The following is a 10513-nucleotide window of genomic DNA, read 5'->3' as shown; positions in this document are numbered from 1 at the left end:
GAAGCACATATATTATTGGATACTACCGAAACATTAATATGTTTGTTTTATGTGAATATATTATATGTTTGGAAGCATTTTGAGCCCAAAAATATTATATGCTTGGAAGAATTTTCCCCATTCTCATTCCCTCACATAATTTTCACTTCCACAAAATTTTTAGTTCTTGGCACCTTTTTCTGTATACAAATAATGTTGAAGAAATTATTCAATTTTAAAATTTTTTAAATTTTACCTTTCGTAAGCCAACACACTATCCACTGGGCTACGTAGCTGTTATAGTCACTACACTGAAAAAAATATTGTCGTGAGGTCAAAGATATTGTCGTGAGGTCCTTGTCCAAAAGTCGATAAACTTTTCAATGAAATCGAATTGACCTTATAATTAAGTGATTTGACTTAAAAATGCGTATCATAGCATGAAAGAAAAAATGTTTGGGCTAAGGTCAACTTGACTTTAATAATTCAGAAAAATTATTTAAATTAAATGAAATTGTCTTTAAATTTGTTGTCTTTTTGCATCTTGACTACAAAGCAAAAAATCGTTCAAATATAGGACATGGAAGTCGAGCCTTAATCTGGAAAATAAAGTTATCGTTAACTCGTTTTTGAAGGACTTTGATAGCATATGAAGAAAATAAGCTGAGAACACGAAAAATTCAAATTTGCTTCCTAAAAGCAAGTACAAAAAACCCAAATTTAAAAGATAATTGTGTCTTAAAAGTATCCTTACTTGTATTCTCCTCGGAATCAATACCAAAATTTTTAAAGTAAAGACAAAATCTTTGGAACCGGGCATGCTTTTTTTTCAGTGTAGTAGACAATTATCGTTATAAGTTACATTTATATAGCATAGTTGCAGCGCCCACGAGCCCGTGCAAACATAACAATATTTTATAGAAACTTACATTTGTTGGCCACATGGAGCAGTGGTTAGCATGTCTGCCTTGCATGCAAAGGTTCGTGGGTTCAATCCCTGCTTCGACCGAACAATAATTTTTTATTTTTTTTTACTATATTAAATATAATGAAACTTCGAAATGTGGGTTATTAAAGAGTTACAGTCAGAAACAGTGCTTGCTACAAACGAAATGGACTGAACTTTTGGAGAAAATATTATTTTGTAACAAAAAACTGTTTTTGGTATAAAAGTTTGAAATTTTGGAAGGAATTCAAAAACTCTAACAAAAGAAGAACGTGGAGCGGAGTATAAACATAACATACATAAATAATTTTATTATATATACACAAAAATTTATTTAGGCGTGAACAGTTTTTTACTAGCATTAAACACCATTTTAAATGCATTTCAAACTTATTGCTTCAAACTTAGTGCTTTAAGCACCAAATTTAGTGCTTTCAACTTGGTGCTTTCACAGATCAAGGTGTACACTTGCATATACACTGAAAAAACAGTGAACCCTTTTCCATTGCAAAATGAAGTAAACTGTAGTAATATTGACCATGATTTAGCCCTTAAGATTTTTTTCAACTTGTCTCGTTTATAATTCTCTTAAATTTTAGTTAATCTATAACATTGTATTTTAGTTCATTTTTACAACGCCATAAGATTTATATACCCCTACCAAGTTAACAAGTCAGTATTATTTTGGTTTACTTGCTTATTTTGTGGGAAACCCGATAATAAAAATTGGTTAACAGTCTCTTTAAAATGTCGACGACTAAACTATTTTTAAATCAATCATTCCACAATACAGAGAAATTAAATAATTAAAGGAACAACAAACCGTTTTACTATTATGAAAATTTTCATACATTAAAATTAAACTTTCTTTAAGCAAAAGTACTTTATTATAAAAACTTATGTAGAACGTTCTTAATACAATGTTTTTTTGTGAATACAAATTATGACCACGTGGAACAGAGAGTAGTTCATTTGAACTCGCTGTTTGGACAATCTGACTTATCCTTTTTTTATTCATCGCAGGTAATTTTTTCACATATCTTGCTGGCAAAAAATGGAAGCAATAATGGAAATTGTTAAAAATTAACACCATGTAATGAAATATAATTTTTTAATTCTTTATTTTAGCTTGTAACTTACCATATTTGGTGGCATTTTATCAAATGGTGTAAGGAATTCAATTTTTCTTTGGAAAACGTATCTCATAAAATTTGTACCTGAAACAATTAGGGAAATAATGAAGTATTCTAAATAAACTCATAAAACTGTGTTGTTATCGATGTGAAGGATATAATAAAATTAATATTCTAGTTGAAAGAAAGCCAAAGTTTTAATATAAAACTTACCAATTCTCTATTAAATTGAACGCTGAGGGGAAATATAAAAAGTTGTCCAAATTTATTTGGGTTACTCTGAAATTAAATATTTATTTTTTACATTGAATAAAATTATTAAATAAGTTTTCAAAAAATTTAATGAAAAAAATAATAATATGATTAAAAAACCAAATATTCTTGATAACCCTAGACAGTCATTATTCGTCAAAATGACGACACGTAATTTCATTTTCGATTTAAAATGCATTTTAGTCTATTGAGAAATGGTAAATTTAAGTTATACTAATTCGACCGTTTAAAACCGAATTGAATAAGAAAATAAATTCAAGTTTGGTTCACTTTTTCGCTCACGATGAAAATTATAGCGTCTTGAAATCAGCTGTAGTGAAAATGACGAAGGATTACGTTAATGTACAAAAAATAAGGATGACTGTCGATGGTTAAAAGAAAGTTAAAGAATCCTTACCAATTCACTATTAAATTACAGGCAAAGGAGTACTAAAAATTTGTCCAAATTTTTAAGGGGTTATTCTGAAATTAAATATTTGTTTTTAAATTAAAAATATTACATTGGTTTCCAAAAAATTTGATTAAAGAAATACTAAAAAAAGATATTAAAAACCTGTAATTTGATGATAAAAAGGTTACAAAAACGTAAATATTCTAGTTGAAATAAAGCCAAGTTTTAAAAGAAAACTTACCAATTCTCTATTTTTTAAATTTGTTCGAATCCATCTGGAGTTGCCCTGAAATTAAATTTTGATTTTACAACAAAGAAAAATATTAAACTGGTTTCCAAAAAAATTAATTAACAAATAATAATATACATAAAAAATATTCTTTTTAAAAGAAAGTCATATTAAAAAAATACTTACCAATTTATGAATAAACTATACGCTGAGATATAACAAAAATTTTCCAAATTCATCTGGAATTGAATATTAATTTTTTACATAGAAGCAAAGCCAAAACATTCCTACAACAACAAAAACACATGTGCCTTTATTGAAAACAACCTCATCCAGCCAAATAAACCATCCGCGAATAACAAACACACACACAAACCACTAAATGAACAAAAATAAAAACAACCCCACGCTCATGTATACACAACAAAACTCAAGTAACATCATCTTTACATTAATCACATCCCACTATGCCGATAAAGATCTCTGTACTATGCATTAGTTCATTGCATCTGCTGACAATTTACTCTAAGAATAATATTCGTAAAGGCACACCAGTTTATGAACGATGAAACGTTTAACTTAAAATTTGCAAAATTTTCATGAAATGTTATCTATCATTTCATGTGAACTAAAAATATTTCATTAGGTAATTTTTTACCAACAATTATTAACTATAGGAATTGTCAGAAAGAAATTGCTATCCACTTTCAAGTTCATTTTTCGTAAAAAAATATTTTCTCATACAAAAAAATCTTATAGTAAATTGCACTTATTATTTAGAAAATACTTTACATTTCACAAGTAGTTTTATAGCATGACAAACGAATTTTTAACTACCAGTTAAGAAATTTTTTAAGGAAATTTCCATCGTATTTTGTAGGCCATGAACTAAACGATTGCTACTTAGAATTTGTAAAATTTCCTTTCGAGTAGTTAATTTTCGTTGAAGATACGAAAAATGAACTAAAATTCTGGAAAATTTTTATTACAAATTGTAAAAATCTTCTTAAATTTACGAGACACTTTTTTTCTGTGCAGCAACAACAACAGACATTGTAGCCAAAGTGCATGATATGGTATTAAATGATCGACGAATAAAAGAGGTTATGGCAATGTTTTTTTTGGGACTTCAAAGGTATTTTATTGATTGAATATCTGCAAAAAGGTAAAACAATAAATTCAGAGTACTATTGCAACCTTTTGGATCAATTTAATGTACAAATTCGAGAAAAACGTCCTGGCTTACAACACAAAAAAATAATTTTTCATCAAGACAGCGCACAAGAGTGTTTTAACAATGGCTAAAATCAACGAATTAAAGTACGAGTTGCTTGGCAACCCACCTTATTCTCCTGTTTTAGCTTCCAGTGATTTTTACTTGTTCCCAAATCTAAAAAAATTCCTTGCTGGCAAGCGTTTGACCTCAAATGAAGATGCAATTACAGTTGTAAACCACTATTGTGAAGACCTTGAGGAAAACTATTTTAATCAAGGGATAGAATTGCTAGAAAGGCATTGGACTAAGTGTATTGAAGTTTCAGGAGATTATATTGAAAAATAAAAATATTTTTGAAAAACTAACTATTCTCTTTCATTGATAGGCTAAGAAGTTTCCGAACCGCCCTCGTATACTCCCATTTACGTTAAATTTTGCAGAGATAGCAGAATTAATATTCTACCTATGTATGTCAAATTTAGTCAAAATAGGTTCAGATTTAGATATAGCTTCCATATATACACCATAGTTGTGGAAATAGGGTAGACTGTTTCATATTTTAAATCCATTTTCAACGGGATTTTCTTCCAATCGACTGTATAGTTTCCATAGAGAATATATTTAATATGATATTTAAGTGTGTCATGTTTGATCTAATTTGGTTCAGATTTAGATAAAGCCTTCATATATTCGTTTTTCCCGTTTATAAAAATATGGCCAAAATTCCCACAAATTCTGTGATGATTTCCCCATATCATAGTCATATCCTAAACACTGTAATGCCACAATTTCCACAGAACGGTTGAGTTTTAAATAAGGCTCCAAGTCGCCCGACTTCACCAAATAATATATCACAACCCACACGTGACCACATATCTTGGCGAGATCTAACCAATATCCTTGTAAAATCGCCATTGATGAGTAGCAAAACTTGTAAATATTACTAAAATTGTCCTATATCTCGAATACATGTATCGCCTGATAAAGCATAAATACTCTTTTGTGCAATTTCATTAAAATTTCTCTCGCTTCATATTTATTTACTAACATTGTGTTTCATCCCAGGACGTTAGACGATTTAAATTTTAATTCTAGAGTACAAAAATTGTCTCCATTAAAAGTATTTGTATCTGGAAATGCAAACCTTTATATTGCTCCCAACAAATTTGAAGTAGTTGAGATGGTAACACAAATGTTTGTCTACATTGTGGTGAAGGGTATAATATAGTCGGCTTCGCACGACTTTAGACTTTTCTTACTTGTTTTTTCTAATATTGTGTTCCACCCCAAAACATTGAAATTTTAGACAAACAATTGTTTATCATCTGCTTTCCACTGCATGGAAATTTGTTTGAACGAAAAATATATACTTTTTGTGATAAACGTTGATTCTTTTACATGACGTAACAACAATTTCATAAAGTCTACAAAAATTTTTTGGCTGGCTAATTGGAACCACTTCCCCCACATCTTTCTCACTTCCACGAGGTTCAGTCAGTCCTTAGGCTTTCATTCTGCAATTCAAACAATGTAGAAGAAATTATTCGACTTTATTAATTTTGATGGCATATCAAATGTATTGATAAAACAGTTGCCTGAAAAAGCACTAAAACTTTTGGTATTGCTTTTCAACAGTTTTCTTTCTCTAAATTATTTTCCTGGGTGTTTTAAAAAGCTAAGGTTTATGCCATTCATAAGCCAAATAAATCGAAAACTGACCCGAGAAATTATAGGCCCATCAGCTTACTGAGCAACCTATCCAAGGTATACGAAAAAGCTATCCATTCACAACTTTTCAGTTTTGCGGAGGACAATTCGATAATATGTAATGAGCAGTTTGGATTCAGAAGCGGTTGTGTGCATCAAATCACTAGAATTGGAAATATTATTGGAAAAATTATCTTAGCAGAACTATCTCTGACTTTCTTGACGAGAGATCTTTTATCGTCTCCGTCAACAACATCAACTCGGACGAGAAAGTTCTTTCTACTGGATTGCCACAAGGTTCCGCTCTCATTACTACTTGTAAGGTAACTAAAGCGCTTTCGAAGAAAATGGAAAAAGGACTGGCGTCTTGCAATAGATACTTTTCGAAATGGAAGATTACAATAAATCCCAGTAAAACACAAGCGATTATTTTTTCTTATAATAAATCTCCTAAAAGGAAGCCCAATCGAGGACTTAAATTTGGAGATGAAACGATTTGGGGTTGCTGATAGTGTCAATTACCTGGGGGTCATGTTAGATAAAAAATTAACTTATGGGAAACACATTGAAGAGATACGTAACAAATCGATAAAATCGTTAAGGGCGTTGTGGCCGCTTTTGGGTAGAAAATCTCTACTGAATCATAAAAATAAGAATCTTCTTTTCAAAGATATCATAAGACCTATTTTAATATATGCATGTCCAGTTTGGTACAGATTGTACCAAATAAATGTTTAAAAATTATCAATGGAAAGAATTGGAGATACTCTACTTCATAATGAATCTGGATAATTTTTTTCCCAAAATTTAAACTTCCCCTTATTTTTGATAAGGTCTTGTGTTGAGCAAGTATATTAAACTATTTTTTCTATTAAATTATCATATTGAAAATTTGTTTGTTTTAGGATATTGAATTAGATAATCTTCCACATGAGTGTTAATTTTCAACAATATAATCTTCCACATGCGTGTTATTTTTCAACAATATTTGACTTTTGTTTAATTCATATAACCTGTTTTTGCTTTTAACAATATGTATCTTAAATGACTTAGCTTATATTGTCAGTCAGAGTCTCATTTGTTGTAATATCTACTGAGATAAAGTCTCATTAAATGAATTGTATTTAAAAATTAAACTAATAAAGAAGAATTTGAAAATGAAATGAAATGTAAAATATAAAAAATATTGACCCTGTTATAAATATAAACCATAGTTTTTGGTGCCGATTAAAAGAAACTTTATTTAAAATAAACATTACATACTACTATATAAATGTTTTAATTCGAAACCTCAAAATATGTCTTATTTAAGATATAAGGCAGAAAAGAACAGTACCCCAGCAAAAAAAGAGCTTAAAAGGAAATGTTTGTGGAATAACTTCCAATTTTTTTTTTGCTGGGTACTTGATATAAACGAAATGGGCTATGGTTTTGGAATAAAAGGTATTTTTATTGCAAAAATAAAAATTTTGTAACAACATTTTTATTTTGTCATATTTGGTTCGTCCTTTTTGAAGGAAATCAAGAACAATAAGAAAAGAACAACGGTTCCAAGTGCAAAACTTTAGAATATATGCCCGAAGACGGTTACATGTTAAATAGATTAAAGTGTACGAGGTTATCAACCATACATCATCCATCATTAAACTTCACTAAACTTGTGGGATTTGGAGCCGCAATGAGACCCTCCCACATTGACTTAGCGTTGATTTTGTCGTAAAATTCATGTACATGAAATAAGAACAAGATAGCGAAATCACGATTAATCATCATTTGGACCCAAAATTAAATCGATGTTTAAAAGCAAATTAAGTTGTACGGAAATTGTGTACAATAGAATTAAACCGGTCTAGACTTTGTCTCCTTGTGTTCAGTACAAGCGTTTGCATTTTATTGGATTCGCTCCTGATACATCTCATGCAACGGAAGACGAAAGCAGACAGCCTAGTGTCTCTTCCAGTCTATTGTAATCGTTCACCAACAATCACAAACATGTGTTTCGTTTTGTACTTCTTGTAGCTTGGCCAACATCTTACAGACGCCTTTTGATAAAAGACTGAATGCTTCACTATTGTTGTGGAGGGCAGCATTTTCCAGAGTTGAAAAAAGTCAGCACGATCTCAAACCCAACAATCGAGGAACTTCTATGGTGAGGTAAACCAGGTATAGGGCCTCCAAGGGAGACCATTGGTTACATCGTAATGCAAACGAAGAACGCCTGGCCATGAACACATGCTTGTTTTATAAAATATTTCAGCTTGAATTCATCATATAGCAATGGAAGTCGTGAAACAATTTATTTTCACAAAACTTGGATGAAAAGCACCAACACCTGGTAAATCCTGAGTAAGTTATTTTGGCATAGTACGATGGATTTATGTCGTTGTGGAAGGGTTAATTGGACATGGCAATCAATCTGGCGAAGTCATAACATCAATCCGATATTAGAAAATACTTTTTTAGAGTCATCAATGACACATAGTCTGCAAGTTTTTGTGGTTGCTAGATCTACCCCCTAATCATGTTCAATGTTATAAAGCTATCTTAAATTTCCTATACATCGTTAGGTTATGAACAGGGATTGTATCTTTGGATTAACTTAATAAGCTTACCCTTCTCCGTCGTAAGCTTAAAATAAATAAGAAAGTAAATATTAGTTGGTTTAAAATGGTATAAAAACATTTCTATAAACAAACCCCTTTTTTCGGAAGGTTCAAGTGTAATTCACTTTGGATTTAGTGAATTACCTGAATTTATTATTGCAAGTAGAGAATGCCGATGAGGAATGTGGTAATTCCGAAACGACCGTCCATCCAACCATCTTGCAGTCTAAAGAGATTTGCCCAAATAAGTTTGACAAGCATACTTTTCTTCTTTTGGTTAAGCTACTTTTGTAGTATATTCAACGTATGATTTTAAGCTGAAATCAAAACAACAATAATTATTGAATAATAAACCAACAATAACAAACGAAACGAACAAAACGAACAAAATTCTCGACGTCATTTTTGACGCATTGTCAAAAAAAAGTAATTGCACTGAAAAAACAGTGAACCCTTTTCCATTGCAAAATGAACTAAACTGTAGTAATATTGACCATGATTTAGCCCTTAAGATTTTTTTCAACTTGTCTAGTTTATAATTCTCTTAAATTTTAGTTAATCTATAACATTGTATTTTAGTTCATTTTTACAACACAATAAGATTTATATGCCCCTACCAAGTTAAAAAGTCAGTATTATTTTGGTTTACCTGCTTATTTTTTGGGAAACCCGATAATAAAAAGTAGTTAACAGTCTCTTTAAAATGTCGACGACTAAACTATTTTTAAATCAATCATTCCACAGTACAGAGAAATTAAATAATTAAAGGAACAACAACCCGTTTTACTATTATGAAAATTTTCATACATTAAAATTCAACTTTCTTTAAGCAAAAGTACTTTATTATAAAAACTTATGATGAAAGTTCTTAATACAATGTTTTTGTGAATAAAAAATTATGACCACGTGGAACAAGAAAGTAGTTTATTTTAACTCGCTATTTGGACATTTTGTCTTTTCTTTAGTTTTTTATTCATCGTTAGTATATTCACATATCTTGCTGAAAAAAATGGAAGGAATAATGAAAATTGTTAAAAATTAACATGTAATAAAATATAATTTTTAATCTCTTTAAATTAGCTTGTAACTTACCATATTTGGGGGCATTTTATTAAATGGTGTAAAAACAAACAATTAGAGAAATAATGAAATAAGTAATATATTAACTCATAAAACTGTGTTGTTATCGATGTGAAGGATATAATACAATAAATAGTCTTGTCAAAAGAAAGCCAAAGTTTTAATATAAAACTTACCAATTCTCTATTAAATTGTAGGCTGGGTTAAAAAGTTATCCAAATTCATTTGGGGATACTCTGAAATTAAATATTTATTTTTTACATTAAATAGAAAACATAAAATTGGTTTCCAAAAAATCTAATTAAAGAAATAATATGCATAAAAAAACTAAATATTCTGGTTATAAAATATTTGATTAATGTAATACTAAAATAAGGTATTAAAAACCTGTAATTTTGATAATAAAAAGGTCATAAAATTTAAATATTCTAGTGAAAAGAAAGCCAATTTTTACAAGAAAACTTACCACTTCTCTATTAAATTATACGCTGAGGAGGAATATAAAAATATGCCCGAATCCATCTTGGGGTTGCTCTGAAATTAAATATTTTTTTTACAAAAAAGAAAAACATTAAACTAGTTAAAAAAAAAATAATAATAATTAGCAAGTAACGATATAAATAAAAAATATCGTTTTTAAAAGAAAACCACATTTTAAAAACAATACTTTCCAATTTAAACTATATGCTGAGGTGTAACAAAAATTTAATAAGAAATATAAAAATTTGCCCGAATCCATCTGGGGTTGCTCTTAACTTAAATATTTTTTTACAACAAAGAAAAACATGAAACTGGTTAAAAACAAATAATAATAATAATTAGCAAATAATAATATACATAAAGAATATTATTTTTTAAAAGAAAACCACATTGAAAAAGAACTCTTACCTATTTATCATTAAACTATACGCTGAGGTGTAACAAACAATTTTCCAAATTCATCTGGAGTTACTCTG

The sequence above is a fragment of the Haematobia irritans genome, chromosome 3, assembly GCF_050003625.1.
Source record: "Haematobia irritans isolate KBUSLIRL chromosome 3, ASM5000362v1, whole genome shotgun sequence".
NCBI lineage: Eukaryota > Metazoa > Arthropoda > Insecta > Diptera > Muscidae > Haematobia > Haematobia irritans.
This window is presented reverse-complemented; position numbering follows the sequence as displayed.